This window comes from Mycteria americana, chromosome 10, assembly GCF_035582795.1.
Source record: "Mycteria americana isolate JAX WOST 10 ecotype Jacksonville Zoo and Gardens chromosome 10, USCA_MyAme_1.0, whole genome shotgun sequence".
NCBI lineage: Eukaryota > Metazoa > Chordata > Aves > Ciconiiformes > Ciconiidae > Mycteria > Mycteria americana.
Window position 1 is genome coordinate 1,427,294 of NC_134374.1, and position 20,605 is coordinate 1,447,898.

Below are 20,605 nucleotides of genomic sequence, written 5' to 3' on the forward strand. Positions count from 1 at the left end.
GCATGTCTACCATTGTGCTAAAGATATGATATGTTGAAAATTTAGTTTTCTCTCTCTGTGTCATTTCTCTGCCTCATGTCACTAAATGTGTCCCACGACAATGATAATACCTGCAGGTGCTCATCATTAGTATGGAACAAACATGTACATCTTGCTGATGGAAATTCTAGCTAGTTGGTGCCTAATCAGCTCTATTTTGGAAGTCAGGTGGAAAGGTTTCCAATTTCATTGCAAGTCACATTTCTTACCTGACTAATTGGCCAGGTTTGTTGACTATATTTTAGTGATAGCCTGTTTTGAAAATACTAGTTATTTGCTTGATATTAGGCAGTATTTGAAGTGGTAGTTAATTTCTTGTAACTTCTGAGCTGAAGACCTTTACTATGCATTCAGAATTGGGACTCCTAAAGAGTGGTTGTATAAAGTAAACTCTTACTGAACAAATTTTTTGCCTGAATGTGTAAGTTTTAGCGAGCAATGCAACACTATGTTAAATACAAACTCTTTGTTTACCCTGAAGTGTAAATTTTGCTTGTCAATATGCTAAACAGAACTATATGAAGAAGCCCTTATTTAAGTTAAACTCAGACAAAATGCTAATCAAGTTTTATTCAGTTTTTGGATTTTATTTCTTATGTTTTTGCAAAATCCTCACTTATGGCCAGCTATCATAATAAGACACATCAGAGTGTAAAAGTGTTTATTTCACAACAGACTGTATATAAAGCATCCTTGTACTATGCATAGGGAAAGATGGAAAATGGTTTCTTCAACCACAGTGGATGAAGATATAGTATAACCATGCTAGAAATAAATAACAATTATTTAATTATAACCCTTTAGATTACACTTTGTAAATTGTAGGGGGATTTTTATATTGGTTCAAGATTGTCTATTTGTATTTTTTTTCTGGGGGGTTTCTTGTATAAAATGTCTGGGGGTCTCTGTATAAAATGGAGGGCCCTTTTCCTGTATTTATCAGGTAAGTAAACTGTGGACCTTCTCACTAATATGCAGCTGCTTTCAAATCCATGGATAACCCATGGATAACTCTTCCTTGGGGCCTACACTGTTACATTGCTCTGTTCCTTCCAGTTCAGTTGGAAAAGAAAATGTTTAGGATATTATTCCCAATTTCTGCCAACAAACCAATCTCCAACCTCTTGGTATGCTGAAAAAGCAAATCTGAATAAAAAGGCAAGTACAGAATCTTGTGTGGAATATCATTATCTGATAAATAAATAATTTCTTATGGTTTACCTGGTTCTTTGAAATAAGAAATATACCCACTTAATTTATGAAAAACTCACTATACTGTAAAAGAAAGGCACACATTAAATAAAGTTGGGGGTTTTTGTGTATTAAGATTGATGTACTGACAAATCTCAAAAACAGTCATCAGCAAGCAAAGTACTTTCTGCATGGGGTTTGAGAAATCAGTAATCAGGCCTGGTGCTAATCAAGAGTGTTGCTTCTGATGGCTCAGGGTGTAGGAAGTCACTGCGCTACCTGCAAATGTTATAAACAAGAATACATAAGCAAAGGTGAGAACAGAGTGAATAGGATGATTTGCTAAGCTAGACTTATTCAAACAAAATATACTGCAACAGAGCCAAATGAAAAGTTATGTCATGTCCATAGGAACAGGGAATTCCAGTCAGATTTACAGATTATGAAAAGCAGTGACTCTGTTGAAGGATGCGAGTTCAGTACCACTTAAACTCATGCAAGAAAGAAATATCTGTACAAAAGGAGAGTTCATACAGTAAAATAGGGGTCGGGGCATGGTTTCTCTCTGCATGAAAGATATTGGGAAAACTGGTGTTGGACTTCTGCCTCCAATCTGATGAATGGTTCTGCTAAAAGAAGATGCTGGAAAAGTTGAGAAGGTACAGACAACCACAGAATAGCAAGGCTAGAGAAAACACTTAGATGGTTAGAGACTTAGAAGACCTTTATCTAGTCGAATGAAAAAAAAACCAAAACCAACAACTCCTTTACAGAAAGAGTATTTAGCACATTTAAAAAAAGTAATAATTCTCCATTCTTCAGTGTCACCAAAACAAGTGGATGCCTTCCAGAAAGAGGCCATTTAGACAAACAATTTTTGGGTTTTTTGGCTGTATCTGGATTGAAACTCGATGGTTTATAATTTACAGGAAGCTAGTCTAGCTATTCTAAAGATACCTGAAGACACCTCTGATCTTAACTGGATGTTAGTGAGGAAATTAAAGTTACCAAGTAATGCATTATTTCTCAGCTCATCAATAAATCAGAGAAAGGACATTAGAAAGCCAGACATGTTTAGAGTCACTCAAAGTGGGCCACTCAAAGTATTTGAGTTATTGTTTCAGGTTGTTCTTAGGATCAGGTTGGCCTTGTTTTCTGCAGTTTGTACTCAATTCCATTTTTTATGCCCAGAACCATAACAGCCAGGAAACTACTTCCTCTTTTTCAAATCAAGGTTCTGAAGAACATAATGACAACTTCCAAATGAAAACGGCAGTTCATTGAATTCCATGCCATCCATTTCTATTAAACCTGAATCTAGTAAATGTTGCAAGTTCCCATTTCTTTTTCAAAGCATATTTTATTCCTAATGTTTTGCAAGAACAGTAGACAGCAGCACGTACTACTACAGGAATGTACATTAAAAGTGCTAATATTAACACTGATCTAGTTCAGTAATCAATGGCCTGTGTCTAGCAAAGACACTCTACATTAGTGGTTACACAGGGATCATGACATTATGTATTTAGAAATCAAACATGGATTTTACATTAGTGTTTCCCCTCAAGCTTACACTTGCCTATGTGTATTCTTATTATAATTTGCAGTTTTTAATCACTTATTATATTCCACTGGCCAGTTTCTCAATATCATCGTTACTTTAGATTATATGAAGGCTTAGTGGAAATTCAAGTAGCAAAAGAGAATTCCAACCTTTTGCCTGTGTACATATGAACCACTTGTATACTTGTGATTAAAATCTTTGCTGTGCTCTAGGGGTAGCTCTAGGGTAGCAACTGGTGACAGTTGCTTAGCTGTACAACCATGATACACTGATAAAGCTGTATGTGCCCTTGATTTTGCTACATACTTTTATGGTCACGCTTTTGTGCTGATTGAGTGCATAGTCTTATGCTCAAGATACAAAGTTTACTATTCTCTGTGTATCTTATTTATGAAAAATATACCTTGTTGATTCAATTTAATATTTTACAGATCAAGCTACCTAGCCTCCTGATTAAGCTACACAGCTTATTAGCAACAGTAAGCAAGTAAACAAGTATTTCAACAACAATTGAGGTGTGCGCATTACTAAATCCCCTTCCACTACAATGCTAATGTTTTTTGTAAACATATTGCTTTTTAAAGTTCACTTTTAATACTCAATATTCTTTTAGAGCATCTGTTTGGTTGGGGAGATTACACTTAGAAACAGGTCACATAATTTTAAAGCATGTATTTCTGCTATCCTAAGTTTGAATAAAGCCAGCTGATACATTACTAAACAGCTTGCCACTTGCTTATATTTGTGTGTGCAAATTGGTCTTTACTAGAAATAAATGCAGATTAGTAAATATTCATAAGTTACCAATTAATTCAATTTTTTCCTACTGATGGAAATAGTTATTCCTAGAACCCAGCTTAGGCTTTATTGAGTTCACTGAATTTGTAACAAGACTACATTTTGACTGCTTACATTCAGTTTAAAATATCTGTTTCTAGTCTATATTAAACTCCTTATTTCATTGTCTCCAGGTTTTAATCTGATTTTTTCCTAATTAACTGCAGTCCAGCATAACTTTTCAGTAAATAACTTCACAGTTTCTTCTTCCAAATGCTCCTATTCCACATTTTTTTTGTTGGCCAGCTAAGATTCAAATGTGAAAAATGAAACAACATCATTGTTAAAAAAATTTGAACATGTACTAGAAAATTGTTCCTTGACAAGTAAGGTATATGAAGTCACACTGAGAGGCATTTCAGCTTAATTGAACCCTTTGCCCAATTAATTGTTTCAGTATCTGAGTTATCTCTGGATCAAGAGTGAACCAGCTTTTATTAATCTTTTCTCATTTACAACATCATGTCTTATCTTTACTCAAAGAAAAGGGTTGCATTTCCTTCTTTGATTTTTTCACTCCCTAAAAAAGAAATGTGTTACTGGGTTAAGAGAGATGGAAGTCCATTTGTTCATGTATTTTAGCAAAGCTGAAAACTCTCAGCAGTTCCTGGAATTGACTACAACTATAACCTAAGTGCTTGCAGTGCAAGAATATTGAGTCTTAGTTAAAAATAGCTCATATAAAAGATGTATCTTGGTTCCAATATTGTTAACACAGAGACATCAGCACATCCTCCAAAACAAGATTTTACCTGTTACAGCATTGTGATTTTTGAGATGTTCGAAAGACAGCAAAGAGCAGTAAATTGAGAACACATTAATAAGTTTGTAAGAAAGCTGCTAAGCACTGCTTCTTGCAAATGATCTTCCTCTTTCCTTGTCTCTTCTGCAGTCCAATAATAATTTTGAGTGTGTGGTAGAAGGATTTTAGCATTTGTATTATGGTCATTGTCAACATATTCCTCCTTCTCCCCTGAAAATGCAGCTACAACTTCAAAAAATAATTATGGTGAAGTAAAGACGCGAGATCAAGTAGCTCTTGCTGTGATTTCAGACAAAGTCTTGCCATCTTCAGGCTGACTCATCTACTATGAGTTACACATTGTTTAAAAACCCGCATAGACTCTGTGTGACAGAGAGAACATGAATACGTTAAGGTTGCTTTTCAGCTCTTTAGAGTTATTTTATGTATTTTGTCATTGCTAAGACAAATCTAAAGTAATCTACCAGAGAAAAACAACTTCTTGACATGTCAACAGCAAAGGATATTCTAGGTCATCAAAACTCTCCTTATCACATGGACAAACAATTTCTGCAGAAAACTTAAAGCTGAGCATAGCTATGTAAGCAAGCACAGGATTTAATAAGGCAGGTGTTTTACTGACATGTGCTAATTTGAAGCTGACATAGGCAGAAGACGAGACATTGTTTGCCTCAAATTATTTAGGTACAACATTTGCCATTCCTGTATTTGATTTATCACCAGCAGATCTGCAATTACCACACTCTAACATACTTATAACATTCTAGTCAATTCTATTGTCTAAAAATATGTCAACTTTTATGTCGTGTGAAGATTGAAATTGTCACTTGAGCAACTGAAAAATGTCTCTGATAATTGCACATTTAAAGCAAAAGAAATATTGGAATTAATTTTACTCAGATTTAAGGAAAAAATGTGATTGATTCATATGACAACATATTGAATTTGGTATTATACTTGGTTTGACTAAGAAATAATCCTATGGTCAAAAACTTCACAGGCCAGAGAATAGGTAGTTAAGAGGACAAGTAGTTCAGCACAGTTCCTGTCACTTCTTGATCATCTGTAGGTCTTGGTGACCTTATAAAAGGCTGAAAGTCATTCCCATTCCTGGATCTTTGGTAACTAAAAGCAGCTGACAATACTATGCCAGACCTGAATGCTGCAACTGTGATCCGTTGCAAGTGGTCCATTGATTTTCACTGACAAATGAGTTGTCTTCCTGATTAGAGCTAATTGTAAAATTTTGCATTTTGGCCACTAAGTGAAAACAAGGAGACATTATAGCTACACCACTATACTAGTTCAGATAAGCCAAGAATCCAGGGCGGATTTAAAGCCCATTACCATCAAGGAATGCTTTTCAGTTACTTTTGAATAGTTTTGAATCAGGTCCTGAATTGAGGATGAAATGGAAGCTTCAGTTTCATCTTTGCAGTTGCATGCCTGGGCATAATTAGATCTGAGTTGGGTTTGAACCTCGAACTAGAGATGGTTTCTGGAGAGGACTTCTGCCAATTGAGGTAATGCAAGGAGGCCTGTAACTGCAAGTCGTCATGAAGCCAGATTTCTGTGGATCCAGATCACAATAAGCTGTAGATTAAATAGGCAATAAAATAAGATACTTGCCTAGTTCTTTGAAAAGCAAGTCACTATTTTCATAAATACCTTTAATAAATGTTTGAAGGAAGTTAATTGTTTTCCTGTAGCCATCATGGTAGACATGTTTCTAGTCTCATAGTAAGAAAAAAATCAAAATACAACTTTAGAAAAATTATCAAGCAACAAAGTGTAAACCACTCTGAATTTGCCTTTATCTATGTAATTGTCTCCTCTTTTGATGTTACTTTCATTTGAGTTCCTTCCTATATTACAGGACAGGAGGTATCAAAATATATGCCATAACAGTTCATATTCAGATACTGCCTGAAGGGATTTGTATTTTCTCTAAAACTTTTTTTCTTTACACACAAATTTAAAATATCAAAGGATTAAGCATGTCCATTATGAAAGAGCAGCTTCGTACCATGCTTAAAGACTTTTCTTTCCATTTTTTTAAGAAGGTAATAAATACATGTTTTGCAGGAGTATGGATGCCGATTGCATAAGAAAGCTGTGAGCCAGTGCGGCTTTACTTACGTGTTTTAGAAATTTTAGTAGTATTTTAATCAAAATGGAACTGTGCTGCTGGCACTGAAAATTAAAACTTCAGAAGGAGTATTTAAGTAAAAGCAGAGAGAAAGCTAACAGTTGTGGAAGAGCACCTCTGGTTTGGACCAACACAACCAATGAAGGGAACATGGCTAGTGCTCCCTGCAGTTTTGAAAGAGCTAAGAGGAAAATTAATAGCACAATCACAACAAACAGTAAAGGCAGACCGGTTGGAATACCCACTGACTGGCACTTGCAACAAAGTCATGGCAGGTGCTTCTGCACCAGTGCTAACAACCTAAATATTCAAATGGGGGGATTAGAAAGCATGGCCTCAGATGACAACCTTGATAACATAAGCATCTCAGAGACCTGTTAGAAGTGGGATAATCAATGAGCAGTTTATCTATTATACAGGAATGGTAACTACAATGTACTGGTGGGGTAGTGGTGCTGTGTGTGAAGAATACGTGAAAGGGTAACAGGATAACAACATTACAGAAAAAGAGAATTGCTATAGAATCCTTGTGGAAGAATTCTCATACTCTTGCAAAATAAAGGTGTCATGAGGATTGCACTACAAATCCATCAGTTAGGAGAATTACAGTGATGCAGGAATGTTAAGTGCACTAGTGAGGCTGCAAATACAGGGGAAGGAGTAATAATGGAATATTTCAACTGTAGACTGAATATGTAGACTGAATCAGTGGCTCAAGACATAGAGATGCAATTTTTGCATACAATAAATGGCTGATTCCTAGAGCAACTAGTCTTCGAATCTAGAAGAAAAAAATGCTATTCTGCTTTTGCTCTTAAGTAGTGGATAGAGGCTAATTTAAAGAGTTACTAGTGAGAGAGTGGCCTTGTTATAGGGCCTGTCAGCAGCCTACAGGCTGTTTAAAATATTAGAAGCCCAGGTAAACTATGTACCACAATTCAACAGAAAAAAAAATGGAGGCCAAACCCCGCTCTTACTTCAACAGAAAAATTGAGGAGGTTCTCCTAGTGGAAAAGTCAGTATTCAAGAATGGAAAACTTGCTCAAAAGGGGAGAGCTGGAAAGTCATGAAATGTGGCAGGTCAAATGGGATCTGAACAGTAAGAAGACCAAAAAAGGAATTTGAAGAGCACCTTTCAGAGGGTGTGCAAGCTCATAGAAAAAAACCCTAAATACAGCAAAAGCCAGAAGCCACTACCAAAACGAAGGAAACACACAGTGATAAAGCTGTAGAAGAGAATCTAAATAAGTTCTGTACATTGGTTTTTACTTTTGAAGATTTTGGTGATGTTTCTATACCCATCACAACACTACAGTCTTTGTAACCTATAGACTAGTGAAGCTAGGTTGATTCAAAGGACAATTTAGATCAAATAGGTAAATTTAATGCCAGAATTGAATAGTATTCACCTGAGATGCCTAAAGGAATACAAGTATGAAATTGCAGAACTGATGGCCAAGGTGTGCAACCTACCTTGACGAACAGTCATTGAACCAGAGAACAGATGGGGAGCCAATGTAATTGCCATCTACAAAAAAGACATGAGAGAGAATCCTGGGAACTACAGACTGGTGAGTCTGAGATCCACCCCAGCTGTATGGTAGAATCTGTAAAAAACCAAGGTCACTGAGTGCATGGATAAAAGTGGTCAATTGGGAAAGAGTTAGCACGCCTCTGTTAAGGAAAATCATGCCTCACCAGCTTTCTGGGTTTCTGTGAGGATATCAGGGAAAAAAATGGATAAAGAGGATCTAGTGGACTTTATATAGTTGTTCTTTGACATGGTTCCACTTCAAAATTATAAAATAAATTAACCTGCCTCAGGACTGGTGGAAGAGTTCTTTGGTACACTGAAAAATGATTAAGGGATAGGAAAAAAGGGATCATTTTTCATTACAGAAAAGTGTTGACCAGGGATCAGTGCAGTACCAGTCTGGGACCAGTAACAATTGATCTTCATTGATGAACTAGAGAAGACAATAAACAGTGAGGTCTGAAGATGACATTAAGCCCTTTCGAGATACCATCCTAATGATATGGAATTCCAGAAGGAACTTACAAAACTTAGTGGGCTAGGAAAGAGATTAGTCAAATTCACTGTGTACAAAAGTAAGGTGATGCATCTAGGGAAAGAGAACTTAAACCGTGCCTACACAGTTTAGGCTTGGAATGGGCAGTGATTGTGCAGTATACTGACCTTGGAGTCATGATTGACTGTTCTGTGAAATCAATGCTTAGTGTGCAGCAACAGCAAAAAAGCCAACAACATGTTCAGGTATATCTGGATTAAAGTAGGTTTTTTAGATGAAGTTTATGTCCATATTTACTTTTGTTTTCTCTGAATTAAAATTAACTGAATTTCTTCATCGTTCGAAGTAGGTAGAATTCTCTAAGCACCACACAGGTGAGCATCTTTCCATCTGAATGGACTTTGGTGTAAGAAGAGATCCTCTTAATAAGACCTTAAATCAAAAATTAATTTTAATACCTTTGTTCTTAGCTAAGAATTCACACAATGAAATGCTACAGCAAGGCCAGTGGAACTGTCCTTGCCTATGATAAGGCAAAGACAGTTAATTTGCCGTGATTAATTGGAAAACATACACCATGTTAATATGCACAATGAAAGTGCAAACTGTGGTTATGTCAAGAAATGGAACCATGTGAAAGAATGATGTTTATGATAGCATACTCTATCTCTATAATATTTTGTATACTTTGTTCTATCAAAAAGAGGGAAGCTGTTGAATTGGGGATGAGAGATGCCCAGAGTTATCAGCATTCAAAGTGAAATGATGAACTGAGAAAGGGAAAGAGATGGCCAAACATAGGTAAGTCCATAAAACTTATCTAATTATATATTCAAGCAGTCCAGTACTAAAGAAATTAATTAGAAAGAAGTACCCCTATATATCCAGATAGCCTAGTCAAGGCCATTATCTTTGCACCAAAAGATGAATTTGTATTGTATCAATTCGTAGATATTCTGTACAGCATATGTAGGCAATGGGAGACTCTGCAATCAGGACATTTTACTAGAAGCAACCTGAGAGTTAGAAGAGACCTTCTCTCAGTGTCTAGGCAACGTTTCCTTTCCTTTTCCACTATGAGGCCTGTAGAGATAGAAAGGTAGAAAATGGATTTGAGAAGCACATTTTGTAAACTCGTGAAGCTGCTGATCTAGGTTTAGCTGAGCGTCAGTTGAGATGGGCACAGTTAATGAAACAGCTTTATGAAGCTGAACAGCACTATGACTCGCAGTTTTCTTAAACTCTTTTTAAGTAGGGAGAAAAGGAAGTTCTCCTGTACTTCCCACCTGGAACACTGGAATTACTTAGCTGTCCAAAGACTTGTTGCAAAGAAGAGGTAGGCATATGAAATCCTGTTTAATCTTCAAACTAATTCAGCAATATTTCCCTTCCAAATGTTTTTGTTGGAGTAGGTTGTACCATCTGATGCACCTTGTGCCTACGTGCTGTTTTCTCCAGTAACAGGTGGTATGTTTTAGCAGATAAAGGTTATGCCATTCACTGAAGCATCTGCAGATGTCCCTGACAAACAATGTACCTCACTTCCGCTTTGCATCTGACTTAGGCTAGTCCCCTGACATGCTTGTGGCTTGTGACTGCATCTTTGCTTTTCTGCACAGATGCTTATCTCATTCAATTGCATGCTTAATGAGAAAATGGATTCTTGAAGTTCCCACATGGAAACTTTCTTGTTCTCCCATGATATACTGCCTACATCAGGAGCCGTCTGTGTTTCGAATCAAAAGAGTGAAATATACCGCTCTGTTTTTCTTTTTCAGGCACTTGTCAATGTTACCAGCAACTCTAGGAACTTCCTTCTGTCTCTTATTCTGCCCACGTTTCTGAGTGACAGTTCTGCCCCAGCTCTCCCAGCTGTTCCCATTCTCCACTGAGCTAATAACCATCTTGTTCAGACAGAGGAGGAAAGAAAATACCTTAGATCCACAGCCATCGGTATTACTGCATGTTTTTCTGTAGCTATGTCTTCAGTATAGCTAATAGCAACAAACTAATATAACTGTATTGTACTGCAAGAGCTTGATTTTTTCACTTTGATGCCACATCTTTGTTTCCACCACACATATCCAAACTGTCTCAGTATCTGTGTTACAATTTCATCTCAGCCATCAGCAGCCATGCTGATGCATGATTTCTCATTCAGATAACCTGAGATTGGAAGAGATCGTAATGGAAAGAATGGTGAAACACTAAAATATAAAATATAGAATATAAATAGAAAATTATATTCTTCTGTCTTCTTTGATTCAGAGCCCCTCTCTGCTGAATTTGGAGATGTAAGTTCCACCTCATAGTGTGTGTATTTCAATACATATTAATGATAGTCATTGCCTTCTCTACGTGCTTTATGCCTTTTATTTACATGGAGCTATATTAAGCTTTGTGATAAAGGGCTCAGATCTCTCCATCAAACATATAAGGTATTTTGAAAATATTGTCCAGTCTAACATGCATCCTTCAATGTTTACGTAATCATTAAATTTAGGGTTTTCACCTGAAAAGCAAGCTACCTATATTACATTATTTGTTGCCACTAAAAAAGACTGTGAAACAGGAGACTGCTGAGGCTAAATCACTTCTTTTCTATGCTACTTAATAAATATTTGAGACTTAAGCTGTTATGCTTTGTTGTCTTTAGACTTTGAGTTTATATTTTTATATAGTTAGATATAGGTATATATTGGGTTTAATGAAGGCCAGCAAAAGAGGATTTGTCAAAGGGCTGTTGGACATAATCCAAGGAAAGTTTTTCAAGGCTAACCAGGCTTTAATACGCAACCTTTTCTTCCTGCAGTCACAAAATGCCTCTATCCCTTAATCCACTTGCTTTTTTATTAGCAAGCTAGAATTGGTTCAGCTCATACAAGATTATTTCTGCTCAGATTCTAACATTTTAGCTAAATTTACACCTATTAAAACTTGTAATTTTCCTTGTTTTGATCAATGTGCGCATTCTGAACCAATCCTTGCTAAAGCGCCCTTTGCTGAAGAGCCTGTGAGCTGGAAATTATTTCACTTTGAAAAACATCCAGTGTATTATTAAAACCATTTCCTTTGTCATATCCCTACCCTGTTACTCACTGTTCTCTTCACAGAGGCTAATTAAACGTTATGCTGCTAATCAGTGTTGATAGATACAAAGTACTGTAATGTCTTCTGGCTTTATGGATTATGCTAATGGCCATCTGCCTATTATTGATAATTTGTTCTTCAGTTGCTGGAGGGGGAGGAAGAAGCTGTTTGGTTAACTATAAAAGGAAGCTATTTGGTTTATGATGCATTCAGCTGTATCACCAGTTGTCTTTAGCTATTAAAGTTACTATAACTACAAAGAATATAATTTCATCAAGGTCTGAATTTTCTCTAGTAGTTGTATATGAAATTTGTATATTCAGACATCTAGAATACATCATGAGTGATAAGAGCTTGATGGCAATGAGCTTATTAAGTACTCAATGTGTTAAACCAAAGGTAGATAGATACATGATTAAATTTCATACTGAATTTGTCTAAAATGTTATTAACTATGAAGAGTAAAGGGCCATGAAAAAAGTCTAACTAAATTCTGTAACATGGAAATCTTTAGCAAAATCTTTACATATAGAGACTGTGTCAAATAACTCTGCAAATCACAGCATACTCTATTGGCAGCAGGAAAATGTCAATTATAAAAATTCAGACGCTCTGCTCAGAGAGGTAATGTGCACACTTGTTTTCATGTATTGTGATAGATAGTATCAGATTTTCTCCAGTATGAAACATATTGAGTAACAGTCCTTTAGCAGTGTATTAAATTTTGCAAAGCCTTCTTGGTTGTACTGAAGATTCCAGTTTTACTTAGCTAGTTTGACTGTCTTGTTGCTCAACCAGAACAGACAGCTCTGAGACAGACAGTGAGAACAGATAAATGCCAGATGTTGTCAGCTCTGGACTTAGCTGAAAAATACCCACAATTATTTCAAAATGTGAAAATACAGTTCAGTTTTCTGTAATACATTTTCTTGCTTCCTGATGACCTACTGCAACATAAGGAAAAGCTGAAATTAGAAATTGTGATACATTCTGGTAAGAATTTTAAATAAAACACAATAAAGCTTTTTATTAAAACTTTCCCTAGCACTATTTGGGAATCATGTCAACACTTGAAAATAAAGGGAAGCAGTAATCACATGAAAGAACCTACACATTTGCCTTTTCTTTCTTGAGGAACAGTGCAAGTGTGAAGCTTTTGAGCAGACGAAACTTCACTTTCTTCCAGTACCTTAAAATTAAACTAATCTGGGAATACTCAGTGCTAAGAAAGGGAAGTCTTCCAAAAAGAACTTGAAAACTCCCTAAAGGCGACCAAGGATTGTTCCATGGAAGAGGATAGTCTGACTTATGGAATAACAATTTCTGGCAAACACATTCAGTGGTGACCATTGTATGTTCTGTAGCTACTGTTTTTCATTAGACTACTTTACAGGTAGTGTGTATGAACAGTAGATATCAGTAACGAGCCCAAGTTTCCTTGGACATTACCAAAACTTCACAAAACCAAGACTTTGTATCATGATGCCTGTCAATGAAGGGCACTATTGAAAGTTCCCTCAGGCAATCTGGAGAAACTCTGCTTGAATTCTGTAAATGCTTTGAGGTGCTATTGAAATGCTGTATCAGTAAACTGAAACACTGAACAGTGCAGTTTTCTCTGAATACAATTCTTATTACATATACCAGCAAAATATGAATGGCTAAAGTTAACACAAAATTAAATTAGTGCCTTATATATAATCTCTTTAAAATTGGCTAATTTTTCTCTCATGCAACAGCAAAGCAGATTTCCTGTATGTTTCTTATGCTTATGCTTTCATTAATGAACTAACTTTACTACTTTGCAGATGTTTTATGCAGTTTTCAGAGCCCTGATGGCACTAGTAGGCTGTTGTGGCTCTGATGAGCTACACCTGGGACCTGATGGGCCTCCAACCATCCCCACCCTACCCTCACTTGTGGGCCCAAAACTCTTATTTAAGCTCATTCTTGAGCCTCTACTCCCTGCCTGAGCAGTGCTGTGCAACTGCTTATTTCTAGCTCAGCCACCACCGTGTCTCTGCCTGGCCATGGGCTGGCTTCCCAGCATGATCTCAGACCTGTCTCATCTCTCTGGACCTGCCTGGTGCTAGCTGGGCTATGTATGTTTCTAACCTATGGACTGTCTTTATGGCTTGAACTCACACCTGCCTCATCACTGTGAAACTGCCTGGTAATCTGGACTTGTGGTTCAACCTGGCTGCCACCTCTGGCTTGCCTTGGCTGGATACTGTGGTGTGGACCCTGTCCAGTGAGGCCCTGCTGTGCTGGCTGGATTATCCCCTGGCTCCCTATCCCTTAGGGAGCAGCTGGGCCTTGCTGCTGCCTGACAGTTTTTTGTGGAAAAGGCTGAAAAGAAAAGCTGTCCTACAATAACTTATTTCTCATTCCTGATATGTTCATATTCTCACTTCTGTATTTTGTAGGATAGACCCAAGAAGCTGCCCCTTTACCCTGTACTTGTCTTCTGTTCTAGTTTTCCTGTCTTTTAGGTATCTTACATTCCCTAGATACTTGAAGGTGGAGAAGGTCAGTTATACCTCATATTTGCCTACTATGGACAAAACCAAAAACACAGTCATTGGGGATTCTCCATGACTGATAACAGATTTACATCCTAACAATGCTCCCATTTGCTTCCCTCGACGTAACTCCTGAATCTCGCACATTGCTAGTGCTTCCATAGAGGAAAAACAATTCTTTAGGCTAGTATTGTTATATAAAGCTGCACATTTGAAGACTGCCATGAAAACATTATTATCTGCTTCTGGAAATGGGGAAAAAGTCAAGAGGTATTGCTTTATCTCATTATTGAACAATGCTGATTAGTTTGGGAAGAACTGAGATGTGAAATTATTTTTGTCTTTTGGGTACTTGTTCGAAGCAAACTTTTCCTGCTTATGGAATCTTATTTTTCTAAAAAGTTAGTATTTATTATAGATTACCTGCTCTAGGAGCTGTTAAATGTTGATAGTGTTGCAAAAGAGTCACTGATTCAACAGTGCTGGCAATTTTTTTTCTTGCTTACAGCTGTGTGGTTAAAAAACCCCTAACACTCCAAAATCCTAAAGGCAGAGTCCTACAGAATGCCACTCAATGCCTACAGAATGCCACACATTTGGTCACAAGGCTGCAAATAATTTCAAACACGATTTTGCATAACATCCAGGATAGCAGTGGCCTTATTTTTTTTAAAGCCAGAAGAAATATGTAACTACTACTTTGCCAGTATGCATAGGTAAGCACTATAGTTTTCACATATTTTGAGGTCTGAACTAAGGTGAAAGGATGTCAGTTACCACAGTGGGGAAAAAAGGGGTGTCTCTGTAAAATTGCTACATGTTATGTTAGGAAAATTTGTGAATGTGTGGTCAGCTGGAATTTCCAACTTTCAGAGAGCTGTAACTATTTATGGTGATAAGTAATTGCATATGGAATTAATAACTACTTGCTGTGTATAAACTTTTTATTTTTTCAAAACATTCTATGTACAAAAAACAAGTCTTGAAACACTCCAAAACAATTCTTTCTTCCTCTCTCCTTTGTCATGAAAATGTGTTTCTTCTTTAAAACTGAATTAAGTGTAAACCAAGAGGGAAGGGACATTTCTACATCTCTGCTCTACTCTCTAGGAAAGTTCTCACGTTATACAGTTCAGATAGGAATTGCAGATAGTAGTAGGTATGTGCCTCTCACTCTCTTCTCTTTTTTAAAAACTTGTGTCCCAGTTGGTAGGAAGACTTTGCTTTGAGAATGTGCCAATTTCTCCACTCTTTAGGATGTCTTGCAATATGCCCTTTTTCATAACCACCGGTTCCTGGAACTCCCTTGTCTAAGGTAGTTAAGAGGTTTATACTGCCCTGTTTCTTACCAGGGTGTTTTCACCTGCTCAGGTAGCAGGGATTTATTGAGGAAAAACAAATTTCACATGATAATTCAATCCTAATTTCATAAGTCTCAGTGAACAAACTTTGTCATTGCAAGTTTTCTTTTCTAAACCTTGAAAACAAATCCCCTTGGGGTGAGACACCCGCTGCTTTGCTCCTCTGTTTTGAGGAACAGATGGGAGGATAACGTGTTCAAGAAGCACAAACCATGAATGCAGAGTTCGAAGGCAATTGGGTACTCCAGTAATGGGTGTACGTGAATCCAGGAGAATTATGTTCATGTGTCCAACTCTTTACATGCATCTGCAGACAGACTATTGGGACTGGGATGCATATTCCTGAGTAAAATATACCAGCATGTTACCTATTAACCACTATCACAAAGAAAGATGTCTAGTTACTCAACACATCTTTAAGAATAATTGCTAGATAGAGCTGTCAATGGGGAAGGAGGAGATAGCTGTTAACTGGAGTTCCACAGCAATCCCTTAAAGGAGGGGAAACTCTCTCTATTTGCCTCTCCAGGTGCTTAGATTGGAAACCTGGTTTATAGACCACTTGTCCAGTGGGGAGAAGAATGTAGGCAAACACTTTTTTGGACAAATGCTCTGGATAGTACCAAAGAAATAAGCCATGTGCTTGGGGAAAGGAGCATAACCAGATGTGAGAGGCTTGCTGTTATGGGTAGAAGTAACTTCTATGAGTTTATTATAAAAAGTTGTAGTGGATTAGAATAAGAGCAGCCAGGTTCTTGTGTATTGCTCGATATCAGTGTATGACCCTTTGTTATTAAAAGCATCAGTCCACTGAAAATAAGCCAAATTGCAAAATGTGCTTGTGAAGGTACTACACAGATTACTGGGCAGTTGTAGAACTACTTACTTTATGTTTTCATGGGGGAAATAAAAATATACACTATGCCTAGATGAATATTTTTAATGACTTCTGACAGTGGGCTGCATCTGTCTTCTCCAGCAGTTTAAAGAGTTTAAAAGAAGAGACTGGAAATTTTGCAGTCCCCTGTGCAAATGAGCATCCTAGGGGATTGGTTAAGGCAGTCAAAAGAAATTGAGTGCCTGAACTAAAAGAAATGAACAGGAGAATAGACGTGAAAGCACTGTAGAAGGCAAATTGATCTTTACATGTAGCATCTTTTGTCCAAAACCAATCCATTTCTTTGGATACTCATGAAGAGCAATAAATGTTGAGTAATTGACTTGAGGGCAATTTCTGCTGGGAATGATTTTTATGAAATGTAGCTTTGAAAGGACCTCACAACTTGTCAAGGAACAAATAATGCTCTTGTGGACTAGCCAGCAGTAGCGTTTAAAAGCAGTCAAACAAAATGAAGCAAAGTGTGTGTTTTTAGCAATGTGTTGGGATATTAACCTCATGACTTGTATTTATCGCACAAACCAAGTTGTTGGCTCTTAAATGAGAGAATACTTAATGACAGAGGTATGGCTTCAGCGCAGCTAAGCCATAGGTTAAACAGTCATGGGTTGGTTAAACCTAATGAAAAAAGATGCATCCACACTGTTTTTAAGAGTATGCTACTGTCACGCCTTATTTCTGTGCCAGCCAGCATTGTCTCTGTGAGAAACTGAACAGCTCGTTGGAAGTATATCCCTATGATTCACAGCTCTGTTTCATCCCGCAGTTTTCGTTCACAGGAATCTGCAAAAGAACCTGTCTGCCCTCTCGGGGGATAACAGCAGGAAACATTCTTGTCCTGGAAATCCAAGATGTGAATGCAGTTCCACATGACAGCCCGTGTTACTGTGGGAGTCTGCATTCTCACCACTGCTTAGAATATAACTTAATTCATTGTAAACCAGACTGTCAGGCTACCATGGATTTAAAAATCCTTCCCTGGTGTTACAAAATGTGACCTTGATGCTCTTTGCTTGTTTTCTGCATTGGTCAGGGTAGGGCTTGTGACTATTTGGCTTTGTGGTGCTGAGCTACAGAGTGTTTTGAGCATAGCACTGAACATTAGTAGGAGCTTCTTGTGTTTAACTGTGTTTTGTCTGAAGAGGAGCAAAGCTGCAGAAACTGCAACCAATGTGGTGTTGAGGATGCTGAACAGAAGTACATGGAGATAAGTAATTTTTGGTCAAGGTCAGAGCACATATGTCAATGTAGTTCACAAGTAGATTACAGGGCCACCAGACGATGAATTTATTGAATTGTATAAATCTTAGGCTACCACTACGTAATAAACATATTCAGGGAACACTCTCTACTTTGCTATGCTTTGCTTTGTACAAAGGGTTGAGGAAAATGTGTGTAAACCTTGAGGATGTTAGACTGAAAAATAACAGATGAATCCTTAGACTGAGGTCTGCTGTGAAGGCAAGGCTGAGGTGCCATACCTTTGCAGCAGTGAAAGCTATTGATCCTAGTAGGATACAACAGTTTCCCACTGTCAGCATAACAATTCACAAATTCCTGGATTCTTCTGAAACAGCATGTAGGAGTAAATCACATGGCACATTAACACTACAAAGGCACAGTACTTTAACTGGAGAGACAGCTCATTTGGTAATCAAGAGAGACAAACTGCCATGTTAAACAGTGGCAGGAAGGAAATAAATGACCTAAATATGGTATGATGGCAGACATGTAAGTCTCCCAAAGGTGTAAAGAATTCCTGGTGGACAGTTAGATACTTGCCCCTTTTTTTTCATGTAGTTTCCTTCAGTTCAAAAAGAGTTTCAAACATGATGTGACCTTTTTCTAACTTTTTTTTTTTTAATTAACTCAAGCACTTTTGTATGTGCTTAACTCTGATTTTGATGGGACTTTGATGTGGCATTAAGTGCATGTGCTTTACTAAGCAAGTATGACCTTAGTGAAAGACCTGATCATCTCCCTCATCTGTAATCAAGCTGCTAATCCAAAGAAGGCTGTGGTTATGCCTGCAGCGCAGGCAAAATTGATCGAGAGGTTGCAGAGACCAGTAGAAAAGAGTAGTGCTAGAGTAAGCTGGTCAAGCCTTAGGGAGCATGTGGAAAGCCACTGAAAGGAGATGGGAGAAGCATGTAGCAGCAAAACCCCCTTCAATGCAGAGCTGGAATCTGAAAAGTGTTCAGTACCTTTTTTTGTCTGATATCAGTAGAAACAGACAGATGGAGGTTGGGGGACAGCAAAGCCAGGTATGCAGCTTCCTGAAATTTTGGAGTTTGTGGTGATGACTGAACAATTTTATTCTAAGGTGATGAGTGACCAAGTTGTACATATGAAACCGGTCACAAAGTATGTTGTATCTTAGCTATTATGCCTGTATGACAGCAGGGGATGGAGCCATTTCACAACTCACTAGTGGACTCAGAATGTTGAAAACAGTTTAATAATGTAATGATTTCAAGTTTCAATTAGAAATAGCTCTAATTGGGCCTGCTCTAGCAAAATATCTCACAGTTCATCTTTGGGACACTTTTTTTAGTAGATGAACGTACCCTGGTCAATACTAATCTATTAACAGTGTATGGACAAAATTAAGTTAAACTTTCTTTGCTGCTGTTCCTGTTTAGAGGTTTTGTTGAGGTGTTGCAGCTGGAGGCTGCCACCAAAAATTCTGTCCCTTTCAGGTCTTGTATAGGTACTTAATCTTTACGACTTTATTAGGAAATTGCATCACTTCCCATGTTGGCTTTTTTAAAGATGAGCAGTAGTAAAAGATTTGGACACAAACAGAAAATATAATGATGTCACCGTTGTCTTAATTTTTAAATCTAGAGAGGAGAGACTAATGCAATAAGTCTGTGTCTGACCCAAAATGACTTTCACTTTTAAAAACCTTAAATACTGTTTTGCACAAGATAGCTACATAAATCTGTGGGCAGAAAAGTGAAGAATAACCTATTCAGACTGAAACTACAGGGGGCATGTTAGGCAGACTGCATATAATTAGCTAAAATGGGTTTTGGCTAGGACACTGGAGTTAATAAAAAAAATGTTACAGGGTCTTGAATGACCAGAAGTAGTCAGGATCCTGGCAGATGTCACACCTGAATGATGGCAGGTCAGTTGGAGCACTGATCTCTTGCACTGTGTTGGGCCACTGGCTCAGAACTGACTCAGAGGAGGGAGGGCAGTGTCTTGACTTGATTTATGGTGAAGTGTGGTGTGTGTGACATAAGAAGTAGTTTTTGGACTATTATGAGAGTGGTGCTTTTTTTTGTATGCTTCTTCAGTACCAGACAAAGTGTGCAGCCCAAAATGAAGCAGGATGTTTCCAGTAGGTGAGTTGTATAATTGAAAATAAGAATACCTTAATTTTTCTTTATTGCTAGGCCTTGGGGAAAAAAATTCTTAAACTTGGGGATTCAATTTGCTTATCCATAAAGCAGGATAATAGCACTTTCTTATAAAAAAAATCTGAAGCTTAATTCCTTGCAAGGTGGTGTGACATTTTGGAAGAAATTGTTCTAAGATGCTGAGTAAAACAGTACTCTTCAAACTTACATGTCTTACAGTCATGAGCTGTGAAGTGGTAGTCTTCTTGGGGAACTAAAGCACACCAACTGGGAAACTTCCGATGTATTTATTTCAGTTCCGGGGAGCATTTGAAGAGGGACCTACTGATAAATAGAGAAAAACTAAACTCCAGATCTCTGGTATGTAATTTTTCCTGACCACAAAGTTGGAGATAAGATTAAAATCCATGCCTCCATCTGCCCTATGTAGTTTTAAACCAACAGCTCACAGCTAGAGTTAACTTCAGAAACAGGAACTTTTTTCTCTTTTTCCTTCTCCTTATTGAAACATGACTTCTTGAGTTCCTGAGAATGCAAGGGTCTAAAATTTGGTAAGTAATGCAAAAGATCTAGAGCGATCCTATTCTTTTTATTCTTCTTCCAAAATTTCATTCCAGATGAGTGAAGTGAAAAACTAAGCTACTATAATTACATTTGTTCTGCAACCAAATATTTGCAATCCCTTTATCATATTATAAATTATAGCATCAGGGCCATATGTTATCGAAGAACTTTTTACATTCTTTCTGCATATGGTTGGGGCACGGCTCTGCCTTAGTGTAGGGATTGGGGC

General features: G+C 37.4%; 1 long non-coding RNA gene across 1 annotated transcript in view; it reads left to right on the plus strand.

The window, feature by feature from the left end:
• Positions 1 to 20,605, plus strand: part of LOC142415224 (uncharacterized) — a 106,093-nt gene that overhangs the window by 63,119 nt on the left and 22,369 nt on the right. Inside the window, exons 2-3 of the long non-coding RNA XR_012777328.1 lie at positions 9,278 to 9,374; positions 10,352 to 10,526. This is a non-coding gene — a long non-coding RNA (uncharacterized LOC142415224). The remainder of the gene's footprint in view (positions 1 to 9,277; positions 9,375 to 10,351; positions 10,527 to 20,605) is intronic.